Source organism: Trematomus bernacchii, unplaced genomic scaffold (assembly GCF_902827165.1).
Source record: "Trematomus bernacchii unplaced genomic scaffold, fTreBer1.1, whole genome shotgun sequence".
In the NCBI taxonomy this organism is placed as follows: Eukaryota; Metazoa; Chordata; class Actinopteri; order Perciformes; family Nototheniidae; genus Trematomus; species Trematomus bernacchii.
Genome location: NW_022987714.1, coordinates 18246558 through 18262570, shown reverse-complemented (window position 1 = coordinate 18262570; position 16013 = coordinate 18246558).

Genomic DNA, 16013 nt, shown 5'->3' with positions numbered 1-16013 from the left:
TGGTGTCAAGGAAGCTGTCATCGCGTGCCCACTTTCCTAAGGTGAAATATGCAAGATACAAGATCAGTTTAATCGCAACAACGAGACAACATTGTCCAACATTGGACATGGTGCAGGCAGGGACAGTGTATAAAATGCAGGTGTAAAGTATAAGATAGGATCAAATAATATCAAATAAAAAATAAATATCAAAGTGCCCTTATTTATTGTTTTGTGCTTAATGTATGCTTGAACTTTGTTTTATAGGGATTAGTGGACATCAGTTAGATGTGTAACCTTCTTTCAAGGCCAGAGTAGTTACAGTGTAAGTGGATTGACATCTAACATAACATGGCTTAGTACAATTATAACAATCAATAAAAAAAAGGAAAAATAAATAGAATTTCAATTACATTTCTACTTAAATGTGCAAAAATATTAGAACATCAGTCTTTGTGGCATGCAGGTAATCAACTGTTTAAGCTTTTACCATTAACATGTAGAAGGAATGTTGCAAATGACTTGAAATTACTACTAGGTAGCATTATGTCCAGCTAGCATGCTAATTGCTAACGTTATATTATCGTTTTATCCCGGAGGGGAAAGCTAGTTTCTAATCCTGAGAGAAACACCTCGCCTGAAACACACGATTAGTGCCATGAGTTAGTGAAGCAAATTACAGAACATTGCACACTTATTCACAAGTCAAAACGTGTTCATAGCGGTTACGGCTGAGAATAGCTAGCTAGCTAGATGTTGTTAGCCAGCTTGGACCTATGAAAACAAGTTCTAGCATGGCTAGCTCGATCTACTGAGCAAATATAAGTACATCTAAGACCAGTATTGTGCAGATTAAAACAGTGCAGTGCCTGTATTTTATTTTACCTTCGTAGTCGTCCCGACATGACTTTGCCAGGTCTGCTAACTTTGCTGAGCCACGGAAACTGCATTCAGTAGAAGCTTCTGAATGCGGCGCTTCGCGTCCTCCGAGTAAATCGTCAGAAGCGCCGACACATCCTCATCACTCCACCGCTCCGATGATTTATTTAGTGATGCTATAATAACTGCTTTCACAAAAGTAATCTCTTCGGGTGCGCTGACCGAAGCGAGCAAATACAATGGCCGCTTACAAAAAAAAATTCAGAGTCAAACGGGCGTGGTTTGCATTCCGCACAGCCAATCAGACGTACGAACTATTTTCTCCCACAACAGTCCCTGCTAGAGAGCAGGGACTGAAAAGCGGGTCGGACGAACTCATTTGAACTACTTTAGTTCCTGGGGCTTTTTGATGTGAATGCAAATATATCGTAGTTCTGATGAACTATTGTGGGAAAAGTACTCCAAAGTACTCCGGTGTGAACGTGCCTATTGAGGCTGATAACTACAGCTCAGTGAGGTAAAGGACTATGAGTGTTTAGATAGTTCACTTTAGTCTAAGTTATCTCAGTGGGTCTCAAACGGTTTGGTCACAATTTATGTAAACAAATATTTCCAAGGCACACCTTTATAATTATTAGGATAAATAACAACAGGTTTGAAATCATTCCAATGCATACGATAGGACAGTAACCAAAAATATCGTTTAAAACTGGAGATATTAAAAAATATGCATGAATAAATAAATGTTAACTAGGTAAAATAAGATATGAATGAACAACAAAAAATGAAATAGGATTAGTAGGTTACATTTATTTGTTATTGGCTATGGTAAGTTATTGGTTATGTTCACATACTTATTTGATTATTAAAATGTAAACCGATCTTCTTCATATGGGTGTTTTAGAGTTGTACCCCCTAGATCTAGTCTCTAGTAATTCTGCTCAAAGTGCTCCAGATTGAAGCATTTTACTTTAAAATGTTAAAACAAATCTTTCCGGGGGGGCATACCCCCGGACCCCCCTAGAAGATGTGACGTCCACCCGCCAATTAAAACATGTTCATACAATAATGAATACATTTGAAATCTTCTTTATGTCGATAACCAACATGTCAATAGGTTTCAGTTTTTGTAGTGTATTGGTCTTTTGTAAAGATTTTTCATTTAATCTTTATATATTCTATTGTGTATTGCTTGGAGGGGCGGGGGGGGGGCACCAAATCATAATCTCGCCTAGGGCACCAAAATGTCTAGGGCCGGCCCTGCCGATAGGCCTACTTTCTCAGAAAGTTTTTACTTACTTAAATAGTTCCCTAATCAGGCTTATCTCGAGGCTACACATTCTTATTTTTCTGCAACATTTGAAAGATTTTTGACATATTTATGGATCCATCTTATGTATTATATACGTTGACATTATCTACTATATCTACTGCACGTCTGTCCGTACTGAGAGAGGGATCCTCCTCCTGTTGCTCACCCCGAGGTTTCTTCAATTTATTTAACTTTCGATTGTCTTATAGTCTTCTGTAGTTTCATCTTGTCCCCACCGAGGTATGCTGTACACACTGTAAAGCCTCATTAGACAAATGTGTAATTTGTGATATTGGTCTGTATAAATACAATTTGATTGATTTCCCAAGGACACTCCAACCACAGACCTTACAACTGATCCACCCTACAATCAGTGGTGTGTGTACATGTGTTTGGTTTGGTTGGAAGGATGGGTCAACAAGACTTGGTAAACACAGAGATCAATGTTTCCTGTTTCCTGTTTCCTGTTTCCTGTCAACAGTGGATATCGGTTCCTTTTAACCATGACAATTATAACTAAAGGAAGGGGACAAATATCCATTTGGAGGAATGTTGTTTTTGGTGTGTGTCTGATGAGCGCAAGCATCCATCTGTAGTTACTTCTTCTCATTAGAGGTGATGACAGAACAGTCTCTGTCACACAACTTAATGAGTGTACCCCTCCTTTTCCACCCCCTTGGCCCAAATGATCTATACTGGGTTGCTGGCAACAAGTTTACGTGAACTCCTGACCCTCTTCTTCACCTCCTCTTGTCCCTTCACACCTCTCTGACAGAAAGCAAAAAGCGCTCTCTCCATGGATCACTCTTCCTCTGCGAGCTGAAATTACACAGCTGAAGCTTTTTTACTGGTATGCCGGCTCCTTGGACCTGAGCCTTGTATCAGTTTCAGTAGTGTGTGTGTGTGTGTGTGTGTGGTGTGTGTGTGTGTGTGTGTGTGTGTGTGTGTGTGTGTGTGTGTGGTGTGTGTGTGTGTGTGTGTGTGTGTGTGTGTGTGTGTTTGTTTGGCTAACAGTCTGTTAACTAAAGGCCCTGACTGACCAAGCAGTCACCAGAGAACTTGCCGACGCCGACTGTTGCGTCGCTGTGTTCTCCTGCGTCTTGGCCATGTGTCGCACTGGAACACACCGCAAAGACTTCAGCCGAGCACATACGAACTGCGCATGCGTGAGTGGCAATAACTCTCCTTACCAGCAGGCGGCGGTAGTGTGTATTCGTCATTCAAAAGAGGCAACAACCGGAAGACAGAGAAGAAGAACAGACTGCGTGATCTAAACAAACAACAAATAGCGTGTGCGTTCCATTTTCACTCTTGTCCATCGAAAACATGTTTCGTGCGGTACTGGAGCTATCAGCCATTGGAGTGTTGCTTGTGGAAGACATTCTCAAGCAACCGTTTCGCTTCTCGTGCACTGATTCGCTAGCTGAACAGCCAATCAGAGTGGTTTCTTGGTCCGACTGCCTGTGGCCGACGCATGGCCGATTCAACATGTTGAATCGGCCATGCGTCGGCCATGAAAGGCCAAATAAGGCGTGTCACGGCCGACGGTGCGGGACACACCAAATTGAGTTTGGGCGACAGGGCACGCTTCGTCGTCCGACTAACGAAGACGGACGATTTCAGCCTGGTGTGTCAGGGCCTTAAGGCAAGGCAAGGCAAGGCAAGTTTATTTATATAGCACCTTTCAACACAAGGTAATTCAAAGTGCTTTACAAAAATGGAAGACATTTTAAAATGGCATTTCAAATCAGTCATAAAAAGAAAAGATAATATAAATAAACATTTAAAACGACGATTAAGACGTTTTAGCTTCAGCAGTGAATGCCTGTTTGGTTTACAAAAGGTCTAACAAAGTCTAACCAATTCTCTGTTCTGCAGTCTTATGTCCACGTTATTTTGTCATATTTTCAAGGTTTTTTAACAGCAAGGCACATTTTCCCTCACATAAAAGAGCAGCAACAAGGTAAGCAGGATCTTGACTCACCCTGAAGGTGTCTTTTTATTAATAACCACCTTGCTGCACATTATCCCGCTTATTACATTGCTACGCGCTGAGGACTTGACTCACAATATTGATTGATGAAATGATTTGATTGATTTAAAAAGTGATCAGGTTGCTTCTCCATCCATGTTTTTTCTTCCGATTATTATTTAGAGTTTGGTCATGGGGGAGGCAGTTCCAGCAGAGGGCGCCAAACTCCCCTTCTCCCCGGCCACATCAACCAGCTCTGACTTGGGGGATGGAGATAATCCCTCCACCTGATCCTGGGTCTGCCCCTCGGTCTCCTCACAGCTGGATGTACAACTCCCTAAGGAGGCGCCAGGTGGCATCCTTACTAGGTGCCCCAACCAACTCAACTGCATCCTTTCTACTCAAAGAAGCATTAGGGACTCGGAGTAGCGCTGCTGCTATTTCTGCTTGAAAGGAGGGTGAGGCCAAACCTCAGATAGAGTAGAAACGATGGTCATGGACCTGAAAGCAGCCTCAGAGTATGCCTTTCCGTCTACATGTGTTTTTTGGATTTGGAGAAGGCATATGACCCGGTTACCCAGGAGATACTCTGTGAGGTGCTGCAGGAGTATGGGGTGATGGAGTCACTACTCAGGGCCATCCAATCTCTGTATGCCCAAAGAGAGAGCGGTGTCCGGGTCCTTGGCAGTAAATCGGAATTGTTTCGTGGTGAGGGTTGGCCTCTGCCAGGGCTGCCCTTTTTACACCAATCATTGTGATATTGCTTCTGCAAAGAAAAAATAGTCCGTTCCACGCTTTTAATGGCTGGAACAGCAGCAACAGCAGCATAACTTTCACAAGTTCATTTCTACCCTCCGGCATCACTGTGGACGTTTTTGTCCATATGGGTCATTTATCACATTTCATTTTGCAATAACTTTGGTTGTGTTGGTGCAAATGGCCTGATTTTTTGTAACAAGGCTATTTTCTCTATCTATTTTGGAATTCCAATTTACATTTTTCAAATCGGTCTTTAATTCACTGTGTAACAAATCGACTACGCTTATTGACCATTCGAGACAAAAATGTCCGCTGCAAAAGACTTTGATAAAAACATTATATTAAAATATATCTGATCTGGGCCAAGTTCGGGACAGCAGAGGTGGATCTGTTTGCCAGCCGGCGCAACACCCACTGCGCCCTGTGGTTCTCCATGGCTCTGAATGATGACCCGCCCTTGGGGGTGGACGCGTTTGCACATGAGCCATGGCCAAAGAAGCTGCTTTACGCCTTTCCACCGTTGCGTCTCATTCTCCCACTCCTGGGGAGAGTGAGGCGAGAACGTCTGTCAATCATCCTGGTAGCGCCGGATCGCGTGGGGGCGCCGTTGTACTCAGAGATGACACAGATGAAGGTGGGCCAGCCCTGGGCGCTCCCCCAAGTTTGTGGGGCAATCTCTCAGGAGGCAGGTGCAATCGGGGCGTTACCCACTATGGGCCAACCTCTCCAGGCTTGGCTCCTGAGAGGGACAGGCTAAGGCAGGGTGGATTGTCTGATAGTGTTATTCAGTCTATCCAGGCAGCTAGAGCGGGATCCACCACAGCCTGTTACAGGCCGAAGTGGCTGGGATTCCTGCGATGGTGTGAGGAGCGGAAAATAGAGCCCCTATCTTGTGAATTGGGATCTATTTTGTCGTACTTACAATTATTGGTGGACAGAGGGCTTGCTCATTCCACAGTGAAAGTGTATGCAGCAGCCATCTCGTCCTGCCATGAGGGGTTTAGCGGTAGGTCAGCCTTTTCTCAGCCACTAATGTCGCGGTTTTTGCGGGGGGTCAGGAGGCTGCGCCCAGTAGTGCACGCCTCCGCCCCACAGTGGGACCTGCCTCTGGTGCTCGAGGCTCTGGTCACAGGACCTTTTGAGCCTCTGGAGCTCTCCTCCCTGAAAAGCACTGTCGTGGAAGACAGCGTTGCTACTCTGCCTTAACGTCAGGCCAAGAGAGTGTCTGAGTTAACCACTTTATCGGTGCACCCGAGCTGTTTAATGATCCGGGGTGACCAGAGCGGGGCGACACTCAGACCGAACCCCTCCTTTGTGCCCAAGAGCCTAAGGAGTGCGTTCAGGTCGAGGGCTATTCAGTTGGGGGGTTTTAATCTTCCCCCCCATAGTGGGGCGAGGGAAGGCTAAATTACACCTGCCCGGTGCGTGCGCTGGCATATTATGTGGAGCACACGGCTGCCTTTATACACACGGAACAGCTGTTTAGTGCTTCGGGGGTGGAAAAGCTCTGTCCAAGAAACGCCTGGCAGGCTGGCTCTGCGAGTGCATTGCACACGCCTACGAACAGGCGGGGAGAGCCTTCCCCACGGGAGTCCGTGCACACTCTACACGAGCTATGGCTGTGTCAACAGCCTTATTTAACGGCGTGAGTGTGGAGGACATATGCACAGCGGCATCTTGGTCAACGCCAGGCCCCTTCATAAAGTTTTATCTCTTGGGCATGTCTGGCTCCTTTTCATCATCTGTGCTTGCTGGGGCAACGCAGGACTGCAGTTGAAGTTACGGGCTGCATGAGACCTCTTGTCCCACAGAGAAGCTCCTCTTCATCTTACTGCTTGTTGCGTATCAATGAAATGACCAGACAGCCAAACTACACATCATTTGAAGCTTTGGCTTTGCAGCCAGGTGTTTTCATTTACTTGAAGGAGTGTATGTATGGCTGTGTATGTCTGTTTGCTAAAGAGACGTTATGAAAGGACTTTGAAGTTCCAAACAATTCAAAACATCGAGGTCAATCTGGGTCAAGATCATACATCTGTTTACCTCTAAGACACATGAAACAGCACAAATGAAAAACAAAATGCCATGAGAGCACACTTACTCCTGTCTCATTCTCACACACAATCACTCACACATACAAGGTATAAGGAGGTTTAATATGTACGAGTGTGTATGTGTATGAGTTTGGGAATGAGGGAGTGAGAGAAAAAGAGAGAGATATGACGCGAAAACGGCGACTTGCTGTAAACCAAATCTACTGTTGTTGTCTCTGTACACACACACTGTACATCCAGACACGAACACACACATTTCTCAGCTGATACCACTCTTCCACATCCATACCAACACACCTACATCATATGAGTTGCATACATGTATTCCAATGGCTGGCAGGGCCCCATTATACAACAGGCCCAGAAACCAAGAAATTACAAAGCATGTAATTCAATGGTAAAATGTCACATCTGGTGATATACAGTAAAAAGGACAAATTGAACACTTTTCCTCCAAAATAAAACCCTGACATTACAAAATGCATGATTATATACCGGTATGGGCGGAGAGATCAAAACATGTGGTTATAAATGGGAGTGAATGGGACATTTGTGTCCGCGAATGACTAATGTGTGAGTTTTTTGTTAATCTGATTCTGTGCAAAAACTAATAATGTACCAAAATCAATGTTTATTGCTAATCTTTGACATATCCAGGACTGTGATAAAAAAAAAAAGCCACCCCCCCAACATTATTATATGGAAAATAACTGCCTTTTTGTGCACGTTTTTCAAACGTGAATTCGTGTTTTCAAACTGGCAGTTAAAGGGTTAAAATCCTGAAAATAATATAATATTTGGTATTTTTGATCAAGACTGAAGTTGATTGAAAGATTTACCCCCAAAAAGTTTTAAAATGTTGAATCTGTTACCATTTTATAGCAGTTTTTGGAAGTGGACATTTTTGTCCCGAATGACTAATGTGGGAGTTTTTTGTTTAATCTAATTTTGTGCAAAAACTAATAATGCAAAAAAAGAAATGTTGTTGCTAATCTTTGACATATCCAAGACTGTGATAAAAAAAGCCATTCCCCAGATATGTATTATATGGAAAATAAAAAAGATTCTCTGTTTTTAATATAATGTTTTTATCAACGTTTTTGGCAGTGGACATTTTTGTCCCGAATGACTAATTTGCGTAGTCCAATCGAATGATACCGGAGGGTTAAGACTTGAAACAATGCCAGAGCCCGTTAGTGTTTACTTCTTCTAGTGAATTGTCCGTCATTAGAGCCTCTGTGTCTTTAACCCCTTTCCTTCTCTTGCACTGTTTTCTTGTTCTTGTACTCTTTTTTTTTCTTTTGTTTACTGGAAAACGTTTAGCCATCTCAAATCAAATGTTCATGCTCTCCACAAATATAAAGTAAATATAAAAAAAGTATTCCACTGTGTTTTCCGACGGAGGAAAACCAATGCTAACGTTAAATTGACGAGACTTCTTTTTGCGCATTGATATAACTGCACACAGGCCCTTTCTCAAAGCATCCTTTTTAGAAATAGTCCAATATGGAAAAAAAGAGAAGACCGCATTATGTCCAAAACTAACCAATCGGCGAAGAGTTTTCAATCAAGCCATGTAATAGTGTATGTTATTATGCGGTGGATATCTGTCCCATTCTGTCTTTCCCCTCATCAGCATCTCATATCTATTTTCATTTCTTCCTTTGCCAGATGAGATGAAGTGCCAGTGTGTGTGTGTGTGTGTGTGTGTGTGTGTGTGTGTGTGTGTGTGTGTGTGTGTGTGTGTGTGTGTGTGTGTGTGTGTGTGTGTGTGTGTGTGTGTGTGTGTGTGTGTGATGTGTGTGAGAGTAATGGAGACAGACTGGGACAAATGCTGAAGGACACACTGCTTATATCCATCTTTAATCCTAACTTTCAGCCAGTGAGCTCATAGCCAGCTTTCCAGCCCACATGAACTTTACCGCATGCTATCTCCTCAAAAGGTCACACACACACACACACACACACACACACACACACACACACACACACACACACACACACACACACACACACACACCACACACACACACACACACACACACACACACACCACACCACACACACAGCGGGGGGTAATCCCAACATGGCATCAAACACACACACTTTCAGACAAATGGATCCACTGAAATAGGCCTCGTCCTCCCCTCGGGGGATAGAATGCTAATCCACAGGTGAAATCACATACACACTTGTGTCTCAGATAAGATTCTCCAGGCTCATCACACACACACACATTTCCATTTCCCTAATTATGAGGGAAGACCCTGTGTGTTGCTGCAGCTGTCTCGTTAAGCCTCTCCTCTGATGCCTGCCGACAACAGGCTGTGACAGTATCATCTCTCTCATATTACTCTGCTGCTATTTTAGACCCTAACTCAGTTTATTCTCTCACCGAGTCATTATGTTTATATTGTTTAAATATACACTCTAGTCTTTTAATACTACCTGTGGCCGTGAGGTAGAGCGGTCGTCTTTCAATTGGAACGTTTCGATCCACTCCTGCAGGTCAACATGTCAATATGACCTTGGTCAAGATACTTAACCCTGAGTTGCTCCCGATGGCATGGCGGTTTATGAATGTGTGTGAATGGGTGAATGATGACTTGTAAATGTAAAGCGCTTTGAGGATTTACAAAAACTGGATAAAATGCTAAAAATATACATTCCATTTACTTCCTGTGTACATTATCATGATCCTGGTGTTTAATGATTTAATGTTTTATTTTTAAATGTATTTTCTCTTTGTGTCTTGTGTGGTTTTACTTCCTGTCTTTTAGTTTTCCTGCCTGTGCGATTGTATGATTGAGTTCACCTGTGCTGCCCTTGTGTCTAAATAAATAAATAAAGTGCAATCTCAAGTTGCTTCATGTAAAGGGAATACAATCTAGATAGAATGGTAAAATACACCTAAGAACGACTAAGATTTGATTCATTAGGTGGTACAGGAACTACGAATGCAATACATTTTTATCATAAAATATAACTAATTTATCTCAAATATAATAATCGTGTCCCATCTTCTATTTTTTTTTTTGGGATCATCTGTTCACCAGAAAATGTCATGGAAGATTAACTCTCAAAAGTCATCACAAAAGAAAATGGGACTCATTTTCAACTTCGACCTGTTTTCCTCCTGAATTGTCCCAATTGACCAAGCTCTCAGCAGTGCCACCATAGATATTTGGCTTTTATATTATCCAGATGTAACATGATCCATTTTTTATAGGCCCATGTGACCGTCATCACGGATTTGATAGAATATGTCAAAACAAATATATTTCTAAATCCAATCAAAGTACATTTTTATAAACATTACACCAATTATTGTTGTTATGTGACACCTGCTCCCTTAGTTTTTGTGCCAGCTTTACCCTAAATAAAACTCGCACTTCGTTTCTGCGTTGAGTTCCCGCTCTTTGTATTACCCAATTTGGATTCAGGACCACATATAAAAGCAGCACAGATCTGATAGGAAGAAATCTGATTCCGGTGCCCACACTATCTGAAGAGTGTGTTTGCTGATAGTAACCACCAAACACTCTCCATAGCTCTACATCAAGGGTGCCCAACCGGTCGATCGCAAGGGTAGTGTGGGTAGATCGCATGGCATTGAAAAAAAAAGAAGAAAAAAACTTGATTGACGTACAGGTAAGCCAGTCTGAGTTGTATTGTGCCATACGGGTTCATGCAGTTATGAGGGGGCCTCACCTCCTCATCTGAAGCGCAAATGCGGCGCGCTATTATACGCTTCAGCGGCGCAATTAGTGTAAGCGCGCCACAGTTTATCCGCCGTTCAGTCCACTAGCACCCCCCCCCCGCTCACGACACAGATTGGGCAAGGGCGGCCCTTTAGGTAGATCATTTGGGCGTGGTCATTTTAAAAGTAGCTCCCAAGCTGAAAAAGTGTGGGCACCCCTGCTCTACATGATCTAGCAGAAACTCAAATTCTATGCGCTATTTTTATTGCATTTAGAGTGTTTTCTGTCAACTCTGTTGTAGTTTGATACAAATCTGACTGCCAACAAGGTTGAGAGGCAAGTCAGCAGTGTCAGTATCAAAGCATAAAAGTCAAAGAGAAATCTCTCTGAGGCCACACACAGATCACCCTTAGTTAGAGCTTTCATATACCAAAAGTTTGATTGAAATAGATTTGCCCAAGATGCTGAGTAATTTCAATGCTGACCTTCAACAAGCCTCTGGTAGACTCAGAGATTTTAAGAGCGCTCATTGTGTTCGAGGGACAGCTAGACACACATTCTTCTTGCACATTCTTGCTGTCAATCTCCCTTTTCCCTCATGTGTAACATCTTCGTGACGTTGCCATAGTTACATGCGTGTTGCATGATCACTGCTGAGGTCAGGGTCAAACCACTTTACATTCCTGTGCAGCAAGAAATACTTCAGGAGCCAAAGTCACTGAAACACATGTTTCCCCTTTTACGATTCCTGTGATCATAAAGCGTGCACTCAGGAGCTTTGAACAAACAGCTCCTTCCCAAATATAGAAGCTAAAGCACCACCACCATTAGTTGAAAGAACTTTAAAGAAAACATCGCTAACATTATCGAACTATAAGAAAGAATGTTATGGCCATAAATTAACCAGATATGCTCTTAATAATAAGTATTCATATTAGATTATAAAAAGGCAGATCTTTACGGATGAATTGAGAAAATGCTGTTGCACAAGTATTCTTTAAACACGCATTAACTGATCTTTCAAAAAAAGCCTTTGCAGACCATTTAAATGCACAATAACCTATATAACACACTACAGGAAAGGGAACACCCCAAAAAGCTTAAGAGGGCCTCTTTAAAGGTCACCGATCATGCAAAATGCACTTTTCGATGTCTTTTATACATAAATATGTGTCCCCGGTGTGTCAGGAGACTCACAAAGTGTCAGAAAATACAACCCTCTCTCTTTTCCTCCTAACCCACATCTCTAAAAACGGGGGTACAACGGAGCTGATCCAGATTTGCTGCGTTCATGACGACATTACTGAAATGTGGGCTGGCTTTACGCCCACGGCCCTATCGTCCCCTATCAGAAACGTTGTTGTATCAGAAACAATGCGTGACGTGTTTTGGACGTACTGTGGTCTGTGTTTACATTAGCAAGCATCGCTAACGGGCCGTCTCCACAGCAGCGTTAAAAAATCTTGAAACGCTTCTGCCCATTCACTTTGAATGGGGTGACGTCACTTTCCCTCACTTTTCGCCGAAATGCTTTGTGGGCAGGCGAGCGGAGATTTTCAGGATTTTGAGGATTCAAAGTTGAACCATGTTCAACTTTTGAGGCTGAGGTGGAAGCGTCAGCCAATCAAATCCTGTGTACGCAAATCTGACAGTTCAAGCTCTAGCCAATCAAACGGCGTGTATGCTGGGAGAGACATACCGCAGGTCATTTCCTCATATTCCAAAAAATGGAGGAGAAATTAGCGGTAGCGAATCAATCACCCGGTGCTTTATGACCAGACCTACCGGGATATAAACCGGAGGAGCCAGGCATGGAGGGAGGTGGCAGAGACAGTGGTAGGTTTTCGCCTGTTTTGGGGAGTTTATATCCAGTTTACTTCGGGCTTTTTTGCTTCGTATGTCCCGGGCGGGAGATTCATGTGATTGGTTGCTCGCAAAAAATCCTCAAGCTTCAGATACGCCCACCTCCAAGATTTTTTTAACGCTGCTGTGGAGACGGCCCGTAACACTCAGTGGTTTGGAACATAATATGGCATATGTTACGTCCCCACTAGGGGATGAGGAAATGTAACAAACACCAGTTGGAATTGGTAATAATTATAAAGGAGTTTATTATAGCAGGTTTACAAAATGGCAGGCAAGCGGCCTGGAACAAACAAAGGACACAAGGGCGCAGGTTAAAGTGAGCAACCAAACAAAGGGAGGACTCTAAAAAGGGAGCCTACTTGACTACAAACAACTATACACTAACAACCAAAATAACAACAAAACAACCCTCACTATCAAAGTGGTACAGACTAACGAAAAGGAGGCTGTGGGAAAACACAGCTAAACTGAATGACCACAGTCAACGTAATATTATCCTAATCTAAACACATCTAATCACATCAATACTACACTAATTACGGACCACACGAGTTAACCACTGTTAACAGAATTTACACACAATCGAAGAGCACGTAACGAGAGGCGTCTGTTCACATAACAGAGCCTCCCGACTGATCGCTGTGGTCACTGTGACCTTTTTACCTGTGCTGGACTATGGTGATCTGATTTATATGAATGCACCTGCCAATTGCCTGGTCAAGTTAGATGCTGCGTATCACAGTGCACTGAGATTTGTGACAAACTGTAAAGCATTAACTCATCACTGTACCCTGTATGCAAGGGCTGGTCTGCCTTCACTAACTGTACGGAGGCTCAGTCACTGGTACATTTTTATATATAAAGCCATGTTAGGGAAACTTCCATCCTACATCTGCTCCCTGATCTCACGGCGAATTGTAAGTGGCTACTGCCTGAGATCACATGCTGTGGTTTTATTAAATGTGCCAACTGCTAGGACTGTCTTAGGGAAAATAGCATTTAGATGCGCAGCTCCACTGTCCTGGAATAGTCTGCAATTAAAATGGAAACTGAGCAATCTGGTGCCACTAAATGTTTTTCAAGCTCGGTTGGATGCTACTGAATCGGAAGCTGTTGGTACTTGTGCATGTGGATAGTATGTCAATTGTAATCCCTGTAATGCTACTGTATGATGTCCTTTTGTTGTTCTGTTTATGTTTTTAATGTTTCATGTGGAACCTACTTGAGCAGGTCTCCCTTGAAAAAGAGATCAATGATCTCAATGGGATACAACCTGGATAAATAAAGGTGTGAAATTAAATGAAATGAAATCGCTGTCCACAGACTTTGTAGTCGTCTCCGGAAGGTGTGCGCCGGATGTGCGCTGGGATTGGAGCGCGTCGGGCCCAGCGTGCTCCAATCACAATCTTCGGGGGCGGACCAGGAGATGGGTTGCCAATGACATCAGGGCAACCGCACAGCTCATTTACATAAGACACATTCAAAACAGAGTTACCAGGACCGGGGAGGCGGCGGCCGTAACAGCGTTTAATCACGGCAGTGTTTAGCTGAGTTTCTGCTGGTAGACAGCCTTCTCTTCACAGAGCTCACTGCTTGCATGCGGACGCTCCAAAGGGGCGTGGCCAGCAGCAGCTCCAAAGGGGCGTGGCCAGCAGCAGCTCGGCTACATTTAAAGGGCCAGACCCAGAACCAGCACTTTTGTAACAGGGCTGAAATAGAGGGGTGATCTGTTTGGTATTCTGAGCAAAACATTTCAGAGACATGTTTTGTATAGATATGGCCATATAATATATTGTTAAAATATAGCCTAATAGGTGAGCTTTAACCTCTTAAGCACGGCGGTCCCCCCATTGGACCCCTCCCACCGTTTTTTTCCCGAGATAATGTCTCAGGGCTTCTTAACATTTATGAAACTATTAATGTGTTGCACCAGATTAACGGGAAGAATCTCAGCTAACTGAAGATATGAACCATTTTTACCAAAACAAAACACAAGTCTCATAAGAAGCGTCGAAATGACCCCTGAGCGAAAAAATTCTAACGCACTGCGGCACACAATTCAAGATAAAAATACCCTTATTACTTATCGTAGCTGCACATACAATATAGCCGATTAAAGCTGAGACTCCACTGATTATTTAGGTATAGTATCATCACTGAGCGATCCGAACTTGCGACAGGGGAAGCAAACACAGACATCACAACACGTACCTTTACGGAGCTTTTACGGCAGATCGTCTCACCGTAGCTGTCAATTAGGTCAAAAGACGTGTTCAATGGCATTAAAACGAGAAAAAAAAAGAAGCTATAACTGTTGATCCATAGGTTGATAATGTACCTGTGCCTTTGAAGAAATTATTTATGATCCATAATTCCATTTTTTATGTAAAAATCGGAGCGGAAAAGTTAGCTGCTAATGGTAGCCACCAGAGTGTATGCAGCTTCCGGTTTTGGTAACGCGTCACTCTCACTCCTTATTTGTTAACGTTTTGGTGTGTATATAACTTTCCCTCGATTCCATTGGCTCTAGCGGTTATAAAGAGATTTCATTCATCAAAATCGAGCAAGGGGGGCCAGAGATAGGTCAAATCCACCCAAATGACCCCAGAAGTGGGGGTTTTTGGCTACATCTCTCTAAAAAGGTCAAATTTCACTTGTTTTGCATCAATCTTGATACAGAGTACTTATTATATGTTGTACTTTGGATTCCTAAAGCTTTTAGTCTACTAACCCATCATCCAAGGGTAGTTTTCACTATAAGTAAAAAACTATTTTTGGACGGACACTATAATTTACAGTTTTTTGTCTGAATTTTCTTTAAAATAAAAAACATCTATATTGATTCTGACTTTTCTACATCCAACTCACATGTTTATCATTACTTTGAGAATAAAGATTATTAATTTAACCCTTTTAGAAGGGAAGATATGGTCATTTGTTCTGGGAATGTCATTTTCGAGCCTGAGACCTGAAAAACAGGCTCAGGGCTTAAGAGGTTAATGTATTTAATACCAATATATTATTTCTCTTTCGGCTCTGTTTTTGGTCCCCACCGACTCCATTATTTTTTCGCCAGGTATTCTTTCTCTTAGTTTGACAGCTGTCTTCTGCTTAGCTGGTAGTGTATCTTACAGGGTTCGTACGGGTGCTGTAAATCCTTGAAAATGCTTGAAATTGTACGAGGTGTTTTCAAGGTTTGAAAAGTGCTTGAATTTTGGTAATGGTGCTTGAATTTGGGATAAAGTGCTTGAAATTGTAAATGCTTTACTTCGCTTTTTAGATTAAAAGAAAATAAAGAAGTCGGAGCGCGCTTAATTGCTTCGCTTTTACATAAAACAGCTCCGCTCCGGCCTTCCCGCGCAATGCGCGTGACCGGCAAGTGTTTTTGTTACGTGTGTGACCTGGGCATTCTGATGAGAGTGATAGATGACAGTATGCCAGGAGGTTGCCGTGTCAACGAGCGTTGGCTAGCAGAAGACAAATACAAGCCA